The sequence below is a fragment of the Haemaphysalis longicornis genome, unplaced genomic scaffold (genome assembly GCF_048455015.1).
Source record: "Haemaphysalis longicornis isolate Haplotype H1 unplaced genomic scaffold, Haemaphysalis longicornis Haplotype H1 scaffold_4, whole genome shotgun sequence".
NCBI lineage: Eukaryota > Metazoa > Arthropoda > Arachnida > Ixodida > Ixodidae > Haemaphysalis > Haemaphysalis longicornis.
The window spans coordinates 173,591,152-173,609,310 of record NW_027526361.1 but is presented as its reverse complement, the minus strand read 5'-3'; the positions used below and the strand labels follow the sequence as shown (position 1 = coordinate 173,609,310).

Here is an 18,159-nt window from a genome sequence, read left to right as displayed (position 1 = left end):
ACCAACCACCTGACCGGTTCACTCTTTTGAACACTTGTGTGTGTTTGCCCGAATTTTGATATATTTGTGCTTTTCCTATCTTCAGTGTTCTTATGTTTGCTTGACTTAGTAGTCCTCGTACGGTCATGTTTGAGCGTACTCTCCCGTGTAACAAAGAAAAAAAAACACAAGGGGCTAACTCTAGTTCTGCTTCTGGAAATGCGGTGTGGTGGCGCAGGGGCAGCAGGTACTCTTGACTCCAGGGTTCAACTCCCATATGAACTGAAATCTGTTTTTACTACTGTTTACACCAGCGACCAATTTCTGCGCTAACAACAACAGCACCAGCAGCAACAACACCCATTTTTCGCATAATGACCCCTTTATCTTCATCCCGTATCTTCACCCAAATGAGCAATTGTTTGAGCAGCATAGAATAACCAATATTAGGCAGCTTTATCCCTACCGTCTGCTAGATAAATTACTTTTCAAATGATAAATTTAAGCAATTGATCACTGTTTTCTGGTTTAGTTATCTGGTCTAGATCTTCGAACTAGCAGTTGTACAACTCGTGGCACGGGATAATGGCTCGCTCCACGCCCATGCACCAGTTATCTTGGGCAGTCATTCGCACACAACATTCCAAGCATGTTGAATAAATCATAGAGAATTGGAGACAATTATTGAACACGTGCTTCCTTAAGTAATGTATTTGTCGGAAATGATTGTTTTTGAATTCTATTTGCACGTTCTTGTTTAAATACGCCTGAATGGTCGGGTCTGTTCTTTTACCTGTGCATGAATATGTGACGCCGAACCAATTTGTTCAAGCTCGTGATACAAGTATGTTTTGTCACGTTTCTCCGCCTATTCTTGCACAATCTTCTCATAGGTACTTTCATTCTGTTTCCCTTGTTATAACCACGCTGTCGAACCGGAACCTAACCGAAAACCGGAACTGAACCGGTATTTTTGCCGGAATTGAACCCGAACCCAAACCGTTATTTTTTGAGCACGCTGAATCCGAACCGGAACTGAGCCTAAAAAAGAAATAACGGTTACCGGTTCATGCAGAAACGGTTCCACCCTCCGTTGTTGATCTTGCCCAATCAACGCAAGTCAGGCCTTTTTTTTTTCTTTCACGTACCATCAACTTCGTTCCCGCTCGCGCACTTTGCCCTCCAGACAATTAAACACTATCATGCTCTATGTCACCAATGTAGCAATGGTGTGTTGCTGCTGGAAGCGCGAGCGTAATGCAAGCTGACCAAAGGATGTCATTCTCGGCAGCTGGCAGGGGATATAAAACGATTTTGCCCTTCCCTAGTTGCGACTTTATTGTAGCAATCAGCCTGCAGGAGTGCTCCACTGCGCAACAGCGAGAGCCCACACCCGATGTGTGCAAACGTTTTGCATTTCGTAATTTGTTTAAAAGGTCCGACACCTGCAAATTGTCACTACTTGCCAAGTGTGACCACAGGAGCTGCTCAGTGGCGGAGCCGTTTGCTGCTGCTGGAGTTTTGTCTCTTTCAGATCTGCTTTTTTTTCGAAGGTGCACTTGTACTGACAGCCTAACTAACTACATTACTTCTACTGCTACTCGTTCCGAAGAAGAGTACTGCTGTGGAAGAATTAAAGAGCGTCTACCCAACGCAGTCCTATTTCATGCTCCGCGCGTCAAACTTCCCTTTCATTTTCTAACAGCATAATATGTCATAAGATTCCGCAATGTAGCACACGGAACGATTGCCGGGGGTCAGGCGGTACGATGACATACTGATTGTAGTGCACACATCGGGTATAGCTATCGCAAAAGGAATTGCAGTGATCAGCGCAATAATGTAGTGACTGAGCGTTAACTAAAGCTTACTTTTAACGAAAGTGGGGCTAAGACATTCGATAAGGTGACTACTAACAAATTAATCATGGTGACCAAATAATCTAATCCATTGGTAGTATTTAGGTGTCTGTTGTAGATTTTTTTTTGGCAAATATAAAAAAAATGTGCGCCATTGGTATTAAGCGCTGGTATTTCAACGTGCCAGTACGCAGGCCTAAATTTAGGCTGCAAGGTTAGTTTGCTGGGTGACTCCATAGCGACGATTGCTATTTCAACAAAAAAGGAAAGAGCAGAAAATATATCCCACCGTAATATCTCTCGGCGGTGGCTTTATGAACGGTCGCTAGGACAACATAAAGTCTGGGCGAGAAAGTAGGTGGTAAATCGTCGCCACTTCATATGTTTTCTAATATGTCGTAATTGTTTAAAGTTTGATTTGCAATTGCGCCACTGCCCTTGCGTAACAGAAGCATTTTGAATTTTTGTATGTATTTTTATTTGACTGTCGTTTTAAACTACTAAATGTTTGTTTCTAATTTCAGTGATAATTCAACTCATCGAACCGGTTCGCGAACCGGTTCAAGCTCTCGAGGCACTTCGGGAACCGGTTTTTTACGTGATTTTGTCGAACCGGAACTGAACCGGAATAAAATGATTTCGCCTGAACCAGAACCGTAACCGGATCGGTATTTTTTTTCGGTCCGAAATATTTGTTATAACTGCACTATACTTTCAACAGTCGTAATTGAGCTGCCAAATTGGCTTCCTGGCCCCGTCAAGCTCTAGCAACAGCTTTCTTGCCAGGGAGACCATCGACATTGTACTATGTTGAGAAAAAATAAACTTGACATTTGAAATTTGAAATTTAGGGCTGTCGCCTGTCTCAGTTCATGCGTGCAAGTGCACTCGCTACTTGCACGCATATTCCCACACGATGAAATTATTGCCAAAGGATTGAAACGTAATAAATAGCGCTAGTAAATCGTGTAATCCTGCAGAACGTAAGGCTACAGCTTCAAATTCTTTTTATTGCACACGAATGTAAAAACGCCGTTTTAGTGTGCTCGAAAAAAAATTGTAAAAAGCGGAACCATATTTACAGGGCCGCAATTGAGCCTTGCGAACTGATCGCTTAACGCCACACTTTTCGGTTCCTTCGGCGGCTAACACAGGTTAATCTTAATTTATGTTCTGCCACAAATTCGGAATATTTTGGAACGCCAATGTGTGGGCGGCCTAGCTCAGCAGCTTCTTTATTTAGCGAGCCCCGTTCTTTTCCTGGAAGTAACATGATTTGTTACACTGTCATTGAGGTCACCATAGGATAGGAAAAATGGGGTCTTTACGGTTGAGTTTCTTTATTTTTTTTGTCACAACACAAAAAGAGCATGATCTTTTCTAAATTACACACTTTACTCAGAACGTTTTTTTTTTTGTAACAGCCTGCTCATCACGTGGAACAGAAGTTCTGAACGTATCCATGCCAGATTTGAGTGGCCATTGCACCAGCTTTGTGAAAGAACTATCCAGGGCCCGATTCACGCTTAAGCGAGACGAAAGATGGCGCTGCTATCACTACGCAAAACAGTGCCTTTTGGGCACGTCGCAACGGCGACTAGCAAAATTTCTCGTCTCGTGAACAACCACCGACCACAAAAGTTAAAGAACGCGGTTGAGAAACATCTTCCAACCACGCTATTGCCAAATAAAACATAGTGCGGAGGCCGAAAAAATGGCTCGTGCCGCTTCGAATAGTTCGTTTCGCCCTTTGTTATAAGCTTTGTAGACCTGTTTATCACATTCGTTTTTTAGTGCGTCGCTTGCGTTTTGAAACACGCACACTTACGGTAGAAAGCAGACTTGTGATTCCTGCCGTATCCACGCTAACTTTGCGCGGTGCTCGAAAGTGCGTTTCTCGTCATAGCCTCGCGGAGACGTGCGACTCAAACTTTCTTTTCTGGGCTTTTCTGTTTCGCTCCGCTGAGCGAGCGACGGTGGTTAAACGAATTCCGCACAGGTAGGCTCACGTTCGCCGCAGGCGGCTCCCTTCGGGGCGCGATATGGCGCTCAGCGTGGCGCCAACGACCGGGTGCTCTCTGGTCCTCGCCACCAGGACCTAACGGCCGGTTCCGAGAAGCTTGATTTACGTTCAAAGGTGTCGAAAACGCGTTTTAGCCGGCTGGGCCTTTCAACATTTCCCTAGGGCCCTCCACGGCTTGGCCTATCTCCGCGTTTTTCTCTTTCTTCTTACTCCTAACTCCGCGGGCGTTCTCTTCGCGCATATTAGCCAGGTTCCTTGGAACAAAACACGCCACCCATAGATAAGCAGACGAAAATACAGAAACACGACCACGCCCCATGTCTCGGCCCTGTGGTCCGAGCGGTGATTCCGCAAGAACGATAGTACGAAGGCGTTCAACGTGACACGCAGCTTCAACGCTGATGTCGGAACCAACCGAAAGATTTCCAAGGAAAGAAAAGCAGGGAAAAATAAAGCGCTAAATATGGCGTAGGACGAGACCAACTCATCGCTCCGTGTCCGTTCTGCAGGGTTTGTCACGGCGGGAGGAAACAGCGAGGGGCTCGGTGGCTTCACGCGGTTTCCTTGCTTTTGCCGCACTTGCGCCAGATCTCTGTGACCGAGTCCCGAGCACTTTTTTTTTACCTCTAGTTCTTTCTTGTTTCCTTTCGTCTTCAGACGCAAACGCCCACCGCCAGTGAATCATTACTCGTATTTGGGTGTTTTTCTTCCCTCGCATTTTTTTACCCACGAAGAAGAACCACAATGACACCGGTGTTTTGGCACGTGCCCGGACTCTGACTTCAAATACGCAAAGCGAAGTTGGTGTTTCTGCTCGATTCGAGTCCGCCCATTTACGCACCCACACAGAAAACGCTTCAACTTCTCTCTTATGCTTTTGTACGGTCGGGACAGCTTGCAGACGAGGAATGTTGCCAAGAGCATCGTCAAAGAAACGACGCCTTCTCATGCAAAAAAGTGAGAAAAATTGCTCAAATGGAAACTCTGAGTGGAAAGTCCCGACACGAAAGGAAAAAAATAAAAATATGTATCTGTAGGGGCTGACGCGTCAGCTATTTTACCAAAAGCATTTGGTGTGACCTTACGCTCTAGGTGAAAAGAGCATCAGTTGCGTTTAGGAGCACAGTGAGAGCTTGCTCACTTTTTCGATAAAGAAGGATAAGAGAGAGTGTGAGTGTGTGTGAGAAACGAAACGTTAGAGGCCTTGAAGACAAAGTGCTCGGGAACACGACCGCTGGATGGCATCCGACCATGAGAAAATGCTTTTGAGTGCGTACAGCCTTTTTCGCTTCCGTCCCAGTCCGATGGAAATCGACATTTATTGATTATCGATCGTGCAAAACCCCCAGTCGCTCTTCGACATTGTTTAGCACATCCGAGTACGTTTTTTCTAGCTGAATGTTTGTTGCGTTTTCCTCCCACTTTGGATTTATTCTTGCGCCAAGCATAGGGCTGGAGAGGATTCACATCACGTCGATCACGCACCTCGTGCGACCCTAGTGCCATTTTCAGACGTACGAGTCCGATCAGGCACATCGAAGCCCCGCATATTCGCGAAAAAGTGCCACCCCTCAGAAAAGCAGTCAACTGAGGTCCGTAATGCATGTTGCGGGGCTTGGCATATTTGAATGCAAATCTGGGCACGCAGGACTGCGCTCGTAATGTCGCTTCTTTTCCACTGTCCCAACCGTGTGCGCATTATGTTTAAATGAAATCAACTAGCAGCTAAGAGAAATTTAATGGTATCTCTTCGGTTGCTTGGAACGTACCCTTAACATTTCGAAGACGGTTTTGTCCGCTTGCCTCGCCTAAATTATGCCTTCGAGCTATGTTCTTTAATACCGGGTGGTGCAAGCTTAATCGACGTTTTTGCAGAAGTATCATTTTTTCTCGGAGTTTTAAATATCCAAGCATAGCTGCATGTGTTTGCTCCGACCAGCCTGCTAAAAAATAACAAGAGAAACACCAAGAACAACACTGATGCAGTATCGTAATGCAACACTGTGACATACACGGTGGCATGTTAAAAATTACTCCAAAAGGCCAGTACTAATTTACAAAAAAGCTGTTTCTTAGCGTGTCTACGAACACTTTCGTGTACACGTATCAGCTTGTAAACGTGACTGTTGCTCGCGCCTTGTAAAATGTTGCTCCCCCAGTGTAACGGTCTTTTATTCAGGGCACAGGCATGCCCCAGACAAGACACGGGGATATCAGATTAGATGTATCATGTGTTACTTCAGTTTGAAACACGCGGCAGAAGCACACGCGACATGAAATGAAATACGCAAATTGGGAACCGAAGCAAAGTGGGCGAACAAGAGAGGGAGAGAGAGGCTTGCCGCCAGAAATGGGTAATTGAAGGTTCAACCGGCTGGGGAGAAGCACGTACTCCCTTGTGGAATAGAACGCCCACAACTTTAAGACCCTCTACTTCCTACATATCACGAAGGTGTCGTTAAAATTAGCTTCAGTCAAATTGGTTCCTGGTAACCAGTCCTTAGGAGGCAAAATAGGGTAGACAAGGCTCCAAACCTCGTGGCACGACCCGAATGGCGCGAGATTCAGACGTGCCGCAGCTTTTTCCCCGGGGGTTTGAGGCTGTTGGGAAGCACACAGTGGTGCATAATTGTCCCTAAGGGCTGCTGTCTGTTAGCCCGCGAAACGGGAGTTATCGGGACAAGCCTGGTGTGTCAGAATCTGGACCCCTTTCAAACATCTGGATGAAACAGACACTCAACACAACTTTGTGTGCGGAACGATAATCAACGAACCGGCAATGTGCAAGATCCCGTCAATGTTGCAATAATAACCTTATTTAGGACCAGGCGAGGGCGAAACGCTGCAGCGTCGGTTTGCAAGGAAGATTTCATTACCGGACCACAAAAGGCACGGAGGGGTTCAACCCTTTTATTTCCGCAGTTCTTTTTGGGAAAATTTCCACGTATGTTTGGGTAGAGGGCAGCCATATGCTTCAGCATACAAGTAACTGCATTATCAGTTTTATTTTCCAAGGAAAAAACCGATGCATCTTCTCCATGATGGCGACAAAGCTTGGGATGGTAAACTTACGGAGGTACAATCTCTGCCACTACGTTACGGTGTTCAATCTTGGATCAGTAAATGTACGTGACAAACGCAAAGAAGAATCGCAGCAGGAAATAAACGAAGGCTCCTGAGATGATATGATGTGCATGCGCGCAATGCATCTGTGTTGCTTGCGAGTCCGTGGATCAAAGAAATTTGTCATCAGAACAAATTATATAACAGAACAGTCGTGCAAGGAAAGCACTATGATTGAGTGAAAAAGCTACTTCAGGCGTTACTGCTCTGAAGGGACTCTGCAGCACTTCCGATAAACGCTCTCACTCTTTCTTTCTCCTCTAAAAGCCCTGCGAAAGCTATAGTTATCGCCAGCACAAATCGGCATGGGGTAATTTGCTCATCGCAGCAGATACGTCTTGCGCTCGTGCTTTGGTTTGGGGGTTTTCTTCTAACAGCAGAGCTGTTTAGGCGGACACAAATCCGTCCTGCTTAGACAGAAAACCACGAGCGCTCGGGTGCGCGTGCCTCACGGCTACTGCCTGGCGTCGTCTAGGCTGCGCATGGGCTGTTGTAAATAAATGAGATTGGCGCCGGCAGAAAGCGATAGCCGGGGTTAAGAAGACGAAGCTGAGCCCACTGCCTCGCTCACAGTGTGTTCCATCGTCTTACGAGAACGGGTGTCTGGGTAGTCCTTCCCTCTTGGATGCTGCAAATGGCTTACGACAAATGAGGAGCTCCCGCCTTCGTCGTGGTCGTCGTGTATCGACCGCGCGCCCCAGGTCCACCGCGCCGAAGACGACGGCGGCGAGTCAGTCACGCCATACCTCCACACTCTACACGTGGAAACGGCCCCGGAACAGCTGACGAAGTAGTGGGGGTTTACCGAGGCCAGAACGCGCTACAAGGGGATGTTCCCTACGAGACTGTGCCGTCGGAAGACGACGACGAAAGGGATGGCGACAAATGCTACTGAATAAAACACTGACCATACTTTAATAGTCTTTGCTTCTCAGTGCCGTCCAAAACAGCTTCGCACTTTTGGGGTCTGGCTGCTCCCTCTCTTCTGAGAACCGCTGTCAGCGTGGGGAGAAGCTAGGTAGACCCCCAGCTCTGCTGTCCCTCCCCGCCTTGCACCACTAATGCTAGCTGCGCCAATTTTTTTGAATTGGCTATCGAATGCGCTGATTCCTACAACTGAAAGGAATCCGGCCAGTAGCGGCTACACCGCAGTAATGACGCGATTCGAGTGGTGGAAGAACGCCAAGACCGGGAAAGAGGAGGAGAAGGAGGAATGCCTTTATTGTCAGAGGGGGCATGAGAGCCCTATTGGGGAAGGAGAGGGACACGAAGGAAGGGAGGGAATAATCGAAAAAAAGAACACTGTTCAAGGTTCAATCACTTGAAATGGCGGATAGCATTTTAAATTTAAGTCCATGAACATTTACTTCGCAAAAATCTGAAGAGATAAGTGCGACGATTTTTTGTAGGTATCGGTCCAGGTTATTACACTAACTTGTAGAGACCACTGATTAGTGCGTATTCAATAACTTTCTCAAGCACCGAAGGGTCCTCTCGAACGCGTTGCAGATGCGCTTCTTCATCTTCGGGTGGGGAACCGAGGTCCGATAGTTGAGAGAAAAATCTTTTGAGCTTACCTGATGGGCATAGAGCAGTATCTTTTGGCTGAGGTACTTTGCGACCCCCTAACTGAAGTACTTCACTTGTTGAAGGACTACGTTCTGGAAGCATATGAGGTTCTGAAAAAAGTTGAAAGTTTTGCAGGATGTCTTCAGGTCCTGAATTTATTTATAACGGCTATACAACTTCCGAACGGTTGGCTACCATTGCTGTGGCAGCCATTATAATTAATTCCTGGTCCCGATACTGCTGAACTACAACCTTCTTGCATGGGCAGGACAAGGGCATTTTTTATGGCAGGCACTCAAGTAAAAAAAAACGAAAATCCGCATGTGTCACTGCGGTGGATTCCTAAAGCAAAAATAATGTAGCGGAAACGGCCTTTGTTTGATGCTCTAGGTCCGCTGATAAAATCCTCAAATATGCTGAGTATATATCTTTAGAAATCAATAAGAACAGTTAAATATTTACAGATAACTGGATACCGACTGCTTTAACATTCTCTTTGATATTAAAAAAACCTGTCGTAAAACGCGGCACAGGCCTTAATAATTCATAACTGCGGCTAAATTGACTTGGCGTAGGGAGGTTACTATGGCTTTATCTCTCTCTTCTTCTATCTTCTCCTATCGCTTGGAAGCCACGCCCTGGTAAGACGTTCGAAGTACATTAAACATACGGTACTTAGCGCCCTGCATCAGAACGTAACTTGGTGCTGCTTTGGTTCTTAAAGTTACGACTGGAAGCAAATGCCCAGAAGATCTAACCTTGAAAAGCTTTCAGTCGGGTTTGCCTGCATTTTCTCCGTGTCTCCGCGAAAATTATTGCCAAGACAGAGAATGCGGTTCGCCTAGTGAAGATGGTGGCCAACAGTCAGAATGGGTTGAAGGAGGACAGTCTAATTCGGCTTATGCACGCCTTTGTGTTGTGTCACTTTACCTATGTGGCGGCTATGCACAAGTGGAAGCCTTCAGAGAAGGAGAAGCTTGACACACAGATTAGGAAGATCAGCAAGAAGGTGTTGAGAGTGCCGATGTGTACCAGCAACGAGCGGCTTCTCCAGCTGGGTATACATAATACCTTGGATGAGATAGCTGAGGCTCAGGAGAGGGCGCAGATGGTGCGTCTCTTTACGACTAGCGCGGGTCGGCAGATTCTGAGAGAGTTAGGTGTTCCTCAGGAGAGAATTTCGCTGCTTCACGTCAGTATACCCTTGAAGGCCCGTCAGCGGTATCAAGTGATGCCTATTCCCAGGAACATGCATACGGAGCGAAATGTGGGTAGAAGAAAGGCCAGGGGGGCTTGCCTGCAGAGACTCATTTGCAAAATTACGCCCATCTTCCCGCGAGGGAACCCAGATGTGATGCGACGCATCGGGGGGTTCAATTGGCGTTTCCATTGGGTTGATTCTCCGTCGCTTCCGTCACGTCTTCATCGGAAGAATCAAGTCAAGCACGGAGTCGTCAAGCAAAGTCACGCAGAGTCGAACGAGAGCGAGCGCTGACTGAACCGCTGCAGCGCGCTACCCGCTTTATATTCACAGCGCCTGAAGGAGAGAAAACAGCGAAGGAGAGTCGCGCCACTTGCGCGCCGGAGCAGACGCGAGCGGAGCGAAGCGCTTGCGCGCAGCTGTTGTTGTTTATGATAATGAGACGGAGTGAGAGTGTCGGAGAGAAGAACGTCAGAGAGAAGCTGTTGGAGAGAAGAACGGGGGAGAGTTGCACATGCGCAGGTGGTGTGCGGACGCCGACGACGCAGGAGGGACATACCCCATAGCAAGAGATGCATCGCATCTAATAAGAATCAGAGGGTTAGCTTCGTGGACGCTTCTTTTAACGAAGAGAGGAAGGCGTTCTCCGTAGTTGTCGTGGATAATGAGGGCATGGTCGTCAACGTTGATTCCGTTCGGGCTGATAGACCGGAGGTCGCCGAGCAGCCGGCTATTGCGCTCGCCCTGGTTGACAGGAGCAGGCCTTTTGTGTATAGTTACTCAAAGTCGGCCGTTAGGGCTTTCGAGGAGGGCTCGGCGGCCAAGGTTGCTTTCAGAAATATGAAGACCTGTGAGATCTTTCAGCACTACTTATGTTGGTTTCCTGCTCACCTTGGGGTGATTGAAGGAGCTCCTCTGAATCTCAACGAGTCTGCTCATGCGGCAGCGCGAGATCTTACCCTAAGCTCTGCCCCGCGCCACGGCGTGACAGTACTCCCTGAGAACAGAGACTGCCGGCCCTTCCACATACAGTGAGGTAACTAAGTACTATCTTCTCAACCGCAGGATTCACGGTTTGCCGCATCCTAAACTAAACCGGGCTCAGGCACTTACATTACGCTTACTGCAGACTGGCACTTATCCTTGCCCGGGGAGGCTCAACATGTTTTATCCTGAGACGTATACGGAGCCCTATTGCATGGACTGTGCTGATTTAGCCACTCTGAAACACATGCTCTGGTCTTGCGAGCAAATTGAAGATCCGGCTATCAAAGACGCGTCCGGGTGGGAGGCTGCACTTCGCAGTCCGGACCTGGACAAATAATTCTGGACTGTCCAACAAGCTCACGACGTGGCAGTGAGGCTTGGCCTTTCGGTCCCTACGTGGGAGCGGCCCGCTTAGTGGTTCATTATCACTACTTGCAGGACCAAATAAAGTTTTCTCTCCCTCCCTCCGAACCTTGCTTTCTTCGCGTACAGAAAATTACAAACTCAAGAACACGTAGCGTCGTTTCCTTCCTGACACGTTACCAGAATTTTTTTCGGCGAGGAAGGAGGCATAAATTCAAGTTAACTTTCCTATAAACGTTACAGGGGTAGCGTTTCTAGTGTATACTTGGGTAACGCACAGTGTCCACCACAAATTTGCATAATCGTGCAAAAAGAAATGAAACAGAATGTGGACCTGACAGATACGACTGTAAGGTACACCTCCCCTTACGGGGGACCACGTCGAATACACTTGCCCCGGAAAGAAACTCAGGAGGGACACTGCCAGGAAGCAGTAGACCACATACGAAAATATGAAACGAATATTCTCAAAGCGGTTCATTGAATTACATGGGGAAGAGTTACAAAACAACATTTATTGGCGGAGCTTTGATAGTAATTTCTGATCACCCATTTACTGCTCTACGAAGGTGGGTGAAAAAACCCACTCGTATGTCACTTCGGAAGTTGCTTCATGATGTCTGTCCACTGTTGTCCTACAATTGAGTAGAGCGCAAGACGCCGCGGTCATATGCGTACTGGTGTCCACCGCGGAAGGTTAGAGAAACACCACCGTAACAAAGCAGAGCAGTGCCTTTGTTGGACGGCTCGACTGGCGAGAGAAAACTCCAGAAGCGCAATTGACAACACAGGGAATTAACCTTCACTTGCGATGGCCTTAACAAAAGATAACGATCCACAAACAATATTAATCATGAATAAATTTATTATTTATCGCTACCCGTTTAGCTGTATCCTAGGCTTATTCTCTTGGTAGATCACCTGATTTCTACACTCCTTGTGTAAGCCCGCTGGGAAGTTTCGGTTTCGATTTTTCAAGGCGAAGCCCGCTAGGGGCTCGGGCTGTTGGCATCTCCTATCGTCGTCGTAACCATCGTCTTATGTAGTCACGGTTCTAAAACACCGGGACACTCGTTTACGCCTCGCGCTAGAACGTAACGCGTACTGAAAAAAGTTACACCATCTTCCCGTAAGGGAACCCTGAGGAGGATGCGAAGCAGCCATGGGGTCGATTCAAGTGCCGATTAGTTTTCAGTTCGTCGTTTCCGTTAGGTTGAGGTACGTAGCTGCCGTTACATTTACCGTTTGCTTTCCATGGTAAATACCACACTTTTCACTTACCGGAACTAAGAAATGGGAAATTGCGTTGACCCCATGGCTGCTTCGCATACTACTCAGGGTTTTCCTACGGGAAGATGGTGTAATTTTATTGGAGGGGGGGGTGAGGGGTGTTAGAGTGGAGAGGCCTTAAAGAGAGAGAGACAGACGTTGTACGTGGTATGAGTTTGTCTTTATTTAGGTATTATAATCATCATGTTCAACGTAGGTGACGTGGAGCTGTGGTTGGCGCTCCGCTTTGATTATGACCGCCTTATGGTCTCTGAAATGTAAAGTCAAGAGCTGTTGTAGTGGATGAACCCTAAAGTTGCTGAAGATGAGGTCGATGCACGTTCCCCGGGTTGTTGTGGGCTGCTTGTAATCACGGCCCGCCGAAACTCACCGACGCACGCCGTTGCCAACGACGATGAAACGTCGAAGGCGCGTGAAGCGTGCTCGTCTCGTGCCTGCCCAGGAAGACACCGGCAACACTGTCGCTCCAGGAGCCATTAAAGGGTAGGACACCACCGGGTGTTCAGCAAGCCGAGCATGCGCAGTGGGGGTGTGGTCGGTACAACAACAAGGCAGGGACATAGCCCTGACCATGAGATACTTCGCATCTAAAAACACTGAGACACGCGTTTACGACTCCTACTGGAACGCTCCGTAACGCGAACTAAAAAAACTCCCACCTCCCCTCGCGGCAACCCCTGTGTAGATGCGACGCATAGGGGGTTCGCATTGCAGCGTTGGACAGCGGAGGAACAGCGCTGGAACGATGGAGCGGAGCGGCGCAGGCACCGCGTTTTATAGCGCGCATAACGGTTAGTGGACGCGCCGGCTCCAGTGCGTCTGCCGCGGCTATGACGCAACACAATCCAACACAATCCACTTCAATCCAATCCAATCCAAATCCAATCCAATCCAAGCCAATCCAAGCCAATCCAATGTTCGCTATCGGAGAGGAGAGGGGGTGAGCGGCGGAGAGCGCAGCTCGCGCGGCCAGGAGAATGGGGGAGAGACGGACGCCGACGACGCCGGATGCAGGAACAAGGCGAGTGAATGAGATGCCGTCGCATCTAAAAAACACCCGGACACTCGTTTACGCCTCGCGCTGGAGCGCTTCGGGCTTCAAAGACACGAGACACTTACAGCAAAGCTGTATACCTCTACCCCCTAACGGATTCATCTCCGTACCCGCCGCGATGGCTCAGGGGCTAAGGCGTTGCGCTGCTGAACACGAGATCACGGGTTCGATTGCCGGCCGCAGCGGCCGCTTTTCTGATGGAGGCAAAAAGTAAAAACGCCCGTGTGTACAAGATTTCGGCGCACGTTAAAGATCCCCAGGTGGTCAAAATTAATCCGGAGCCCTCCACTACGGCGTGCCTCATCGCCTGTGTTGCGTCGGCGCTTGAAACCCTACAATCAATTCATCACTCTCCCTTGGAAAAAATTGGCCGCGTATCTGCTCCTTTCGTTGCAAATGCCGTCAAAAGACACTAGTCTTTATCGGCTTTTGCGAAGTAAATGCCTCCCTTCGCTTTCCCGCTCACCTCTCATGTTGTTCCTCTTGCGTCGCGCTCCTTCCAAGGTGAAGACGCCAATGGTTTGCTTAACTCATTTTAAATTTCCCGCGTTCTACTGCACCAAACCGGGTGTCTCGATGCGAACGCTGCCGTACGGCGAAGACGCGCGTTAATCGAGGCGCCCTACTTCAACGTTTATAGAACCGCGTTTCCCTACTCCACGTGCGTTGCAAGCAGAACATGGAACCTATCTAGTTGAACTTTGCGTAACTGTTGCCGGTTGATTTCTTAAAATGGCGCCAGAAGCTATAGTGGCGCGGACGACAGCAGGCGACGGTGGAGTGAATTCTTTTTCTGCAGTTGATGAAGTATTTAATTTCCGAAAAGTCAAGCATGTCTGATTTTTTTATAAAGGAACACTGCAAATATCACTTCTGTCTTGATTTGTTGTCTCACGTTTGCGTGAGGTCTTGTTCTTTTTCAACAATGTTGACAAGTATGAACATTACACCGGACATAGACGGGTAGATTTAGCTGTGACTATATAAGACTATTGCGCAGGCATTGTTTTGCTTTGGCCGGGTGGGTGAATCGAGTCACAGACAGACAGACGGACAGACAGACATACAGACACACCAAAATTTCTGGGTTTAAGTAGCCTAAGAAAGACTATCGCCTTTAAAAACGCCATGGCACCCGGAACACACTTATACACTGCATGTTTCGCCCCTCTCCAGGTTTCACGTTAGTAGAGATGGCTGGGAATTTTTTATAGTTCCTGTTGGTCGGGGCAGCAGTACGTGATCACGAGCAGCCAAGTCTACCCCGCTGAGAGCTATCATCATTGGTCGAGCGACGCGGAAACAATCACAGATGGTATAATTATCTTTGACGTCTCCCACCTCCGTGCTTTTGTTTTAATTAGAGAGTCTTAGCACTCCGTATGCTCGGTATGTTCCGTTCGTACCATGTTGAACGGCACCAGACTGCGCCTGTGCGCTCGGGCACGGCGAGGGGGAAACCACCCACCGTAACGAATGCGGGAGCATGGTGAGGGCCAGCCCGAAGAAGTGATCTACCCTAGGGAAACGAAGGCGGAAGTGCCCAGTCGGGTCCCGGTCAAGACGGTACGAACGTACAACACGGAGCATACGGAGTGCTAGAACTCTATTATGCCTTCGGGTTCACGCACGGCAACTGCGCTCCTAGAGACGGGACAGAATAGTGACGGCCGGTAGATGTCCGGTCAATTTCGAGCACTGGGGTCCCGGTAGACGATGTGCTGTATGGTGTTCTCTGTATTTGCGGCGTCCTCGTATCTTTTGATCTTTTTTGCGTCGGAATATTTTTTCATGTTGTTTGTTCGCTACCGCGAAACGTTCAGCCGATCCCAGCTTCAAGACCCTATAGATCCCCCGGATACCACACTGACATCACCTGGATAAGGGACAACAGTACAGGGGACGCTGTTCAAGCCCTTTAAAAAGGAGAGCCCGATTGTCTTTGCGGGGGGGGGGGGGGGTCGCATTTTCTCTCGGGCGCGATGCAGCGTCGACTCTATCGAATCGCTTCGGCTAGTAGTAAGACCGACCACTAAGGTCAAATCTCGATAGATTAGGCACTCTGAGCCTTCGGGTACGCTGTCATGAGTTATCCCATTATAAGCATATATTGTAATTTCGTACTTGAACTACGTTCTGCGTATAAACCCTTTTGAGAAAACAAAAACAGCGCATATAACGAGGACACAACAGAAGACGACTAGACACACAGGGCGCAGTCGTCTTCTCATGTGTCCTCATTATATGCGCAGTTTTCGTTTTCGTAATGTACGAACTATCCCAAATTGGCATTCTACTTAAACTCTTTTAAGTTCCACCCTACGTCAAGCATCAACAAACGAACGCTTCAACCTCCGTAAATCCCGCCTCTGGCGGTACATGGGCCGCACCTATACCGATTTCTTGTCGCAACCTTTGATGATGGTTGGGTTTTCTATGGCGCAAGGCCGACTACGGGCAAAGAGTGCCAAGGAAAAGTTGTTTTATGAGGACGAGGTGATGGTAAATGTAAAACATTCAACTAAAAGTATGCCTGAAATGACATAAAAGACAATGTAGAAGACTGGTGTAAAGCGCCAGGGTGCCAATATGCATGGTAAGTAATGAGATGTAAAAACGTGACATCGCTAAGAAACTTAAAACTACGCTTGTGGGCGATTATGGGGTCGTCCCCTATAAAGTACGATAGGCGTAGTCGATTGTGTTGTCTGTATAGTTGTGAGAAGTGTTTGTGTCACGTTGTTTCTAGTGTCTTGATTGTATGAGGATGTGGATCGCGGATAGGGCCTCTCCGGACCTGATGCACAGAGGTCTTGGAGATCCAGTGAGAAGGTGCGAGTGTGTTGCATGTGTGTGCCCTATCCGTCATCTAGCCAAAGTGACTTCTGTGTATCTATAGCGTGTGTCGGTGGTGTATGGTCCCAGGTGTGGTTTAGTACGTGTAACTTGTTGTCTGTTTGTTCACTCCAGTGTGTTTGCCATGTTTTGAGAAGTTGTTGTCTGATGTGTGGCTTCACGCCGGTGTAGGGTAATGTGGTTATGTCTACTGTATTCAAGAGTGTAGCCGCAGCAGCCATTCAACCCGCGGCTTCGTTCACGGCTATACCACAGTGACCAGGGACCCAGCAAAGGACCAGTTCGTATTTGTGGACATACACAAACATAGTACCCTTGACGATAAGATTGACAACGTGGTTTTTCGAAGAATTTGTTGACGACAATGCCCGCACATCACTGAGGGAATCTCTTTAGATAATGGATTGTAGGATGTGGCTTTGAAATATATGATTAACAACAAGTACACCATAAGCCTTTCTTTGCCGTAAGGATACTAGTATTACTATTCAGTTTTAGTTACATTAAGGCCGGGTCCATGCGCAATGCAGGACACAGAGGTGGCAGTTTTAGAGGCATCGGTAGAAAATTCAGAGCACTGATACTTATGCTGCAAATAAAAGAAGTGTTGCAGAATGGCACATCTAGGAGCTAGGTTTTTATCTACATGTGTGAAAGATGTGTCGCATGATACAGGGCGGAGATGCCATGGTGTTATAAAATCTGCTACAGAAGTTGGGATGGTATCTAAAAAGGAGACATCAAGCTTTGACGCTTCCTCTCTAACTATGTGAGAGTAGGGCGCAGAGAACGATGGTCGATTTACAGGAGTTCAGTCATGGAGGTATCATAAAAAACTGATTTAAAAGGATGGTGAGGCATGGATAAAATTTTAAAAGCATAAAGGAGATCTCTTATGCTCGCTGACGTTGTAGGTTCCATTTATTACACTCCACACAGAAGCTTTCGACCGGGCTAGTGCGGAAGGCGCCACATGTCAGGCGAAGCCCCAGATTGTATCGAGTGTTATCTGAACAGAGCACTCGCTATGCGCAGACCGTGTTCCGCGCAGGCTGTCACCCTTGCCACCGGCATATATATAAGCACACTCGAATAAAGGCAGTTGTTCGTTCTCCAGCAACCCGAGGCTTTCGTCTTGCTTTATCGCATCACGCGATACATGGTGTCAGAAGTGGCGAGTCACCGATTTTGATGTGCATTCCGGAGCGCCGGGAAAAGAAAAGCGATGGAATTTCTTAAGCCACCGTACCCGCTACGTTTTTCAGGGGACATAAGTAGGAACTGGAAGTTGTTCATGCAGAAATTCAACCTGTTCCTGGCGTTGTCCGAAACCACCGACCAGAAGCCTCGCCCGGAATCTGCGAAAGGTGCCCTTCTTCTGAGTATCGCAGGCGAAGAAGCCATCGAGGTCTACAACACCTTCACCTTTGCGGAAGGCGAAAGCAACCTTGACTACGCTACGGTGGTCAAGAAGTTCGAGGAGTACTGCGACGCCCAACAAAATGAAGTCTACGAGCGGTACGTCTTCCGGAAAAGGTTCCAAGAGCCGGGTGAGCCTTTCGAACATTTCCTGAGGGATTTGAAGACCCAAGCCCGAGCATGCAACTTTGGTGCATTGACTGATTGAATGGTCCGAGACCAAATTGTCTTCGGAACTGGGGATGCTAAATTAAGAGAGAAGCTGCTAGCAGATAACAAGCTTACCTTGGAAAACGCCGAGAAAACTTGCAAGGCGGCCGAAATTTCCGCAGCGCACCAAGAAGCTTGGTACCAAGACGTAAAGCAGGTTGACCCGGTGCGCAAACAAAGCCCTGTAGCACGTTCTGAATGGCGCAGAGACTACAAGTGTCGGAAA

At 48.0% G+C, this 18,159-nt stretch overlaps 1 pseudogene; it reads left to right on the top strand.

Annotated features, from left to right (window-relative positions):
- The window catches only part of LOC144180101 (uncharacterized), a 62,880-nt pseudogene that overhangs the window by 2,552 nt on the left and 42,169 nt on the right, over positions 1 to 18,159 (top strand).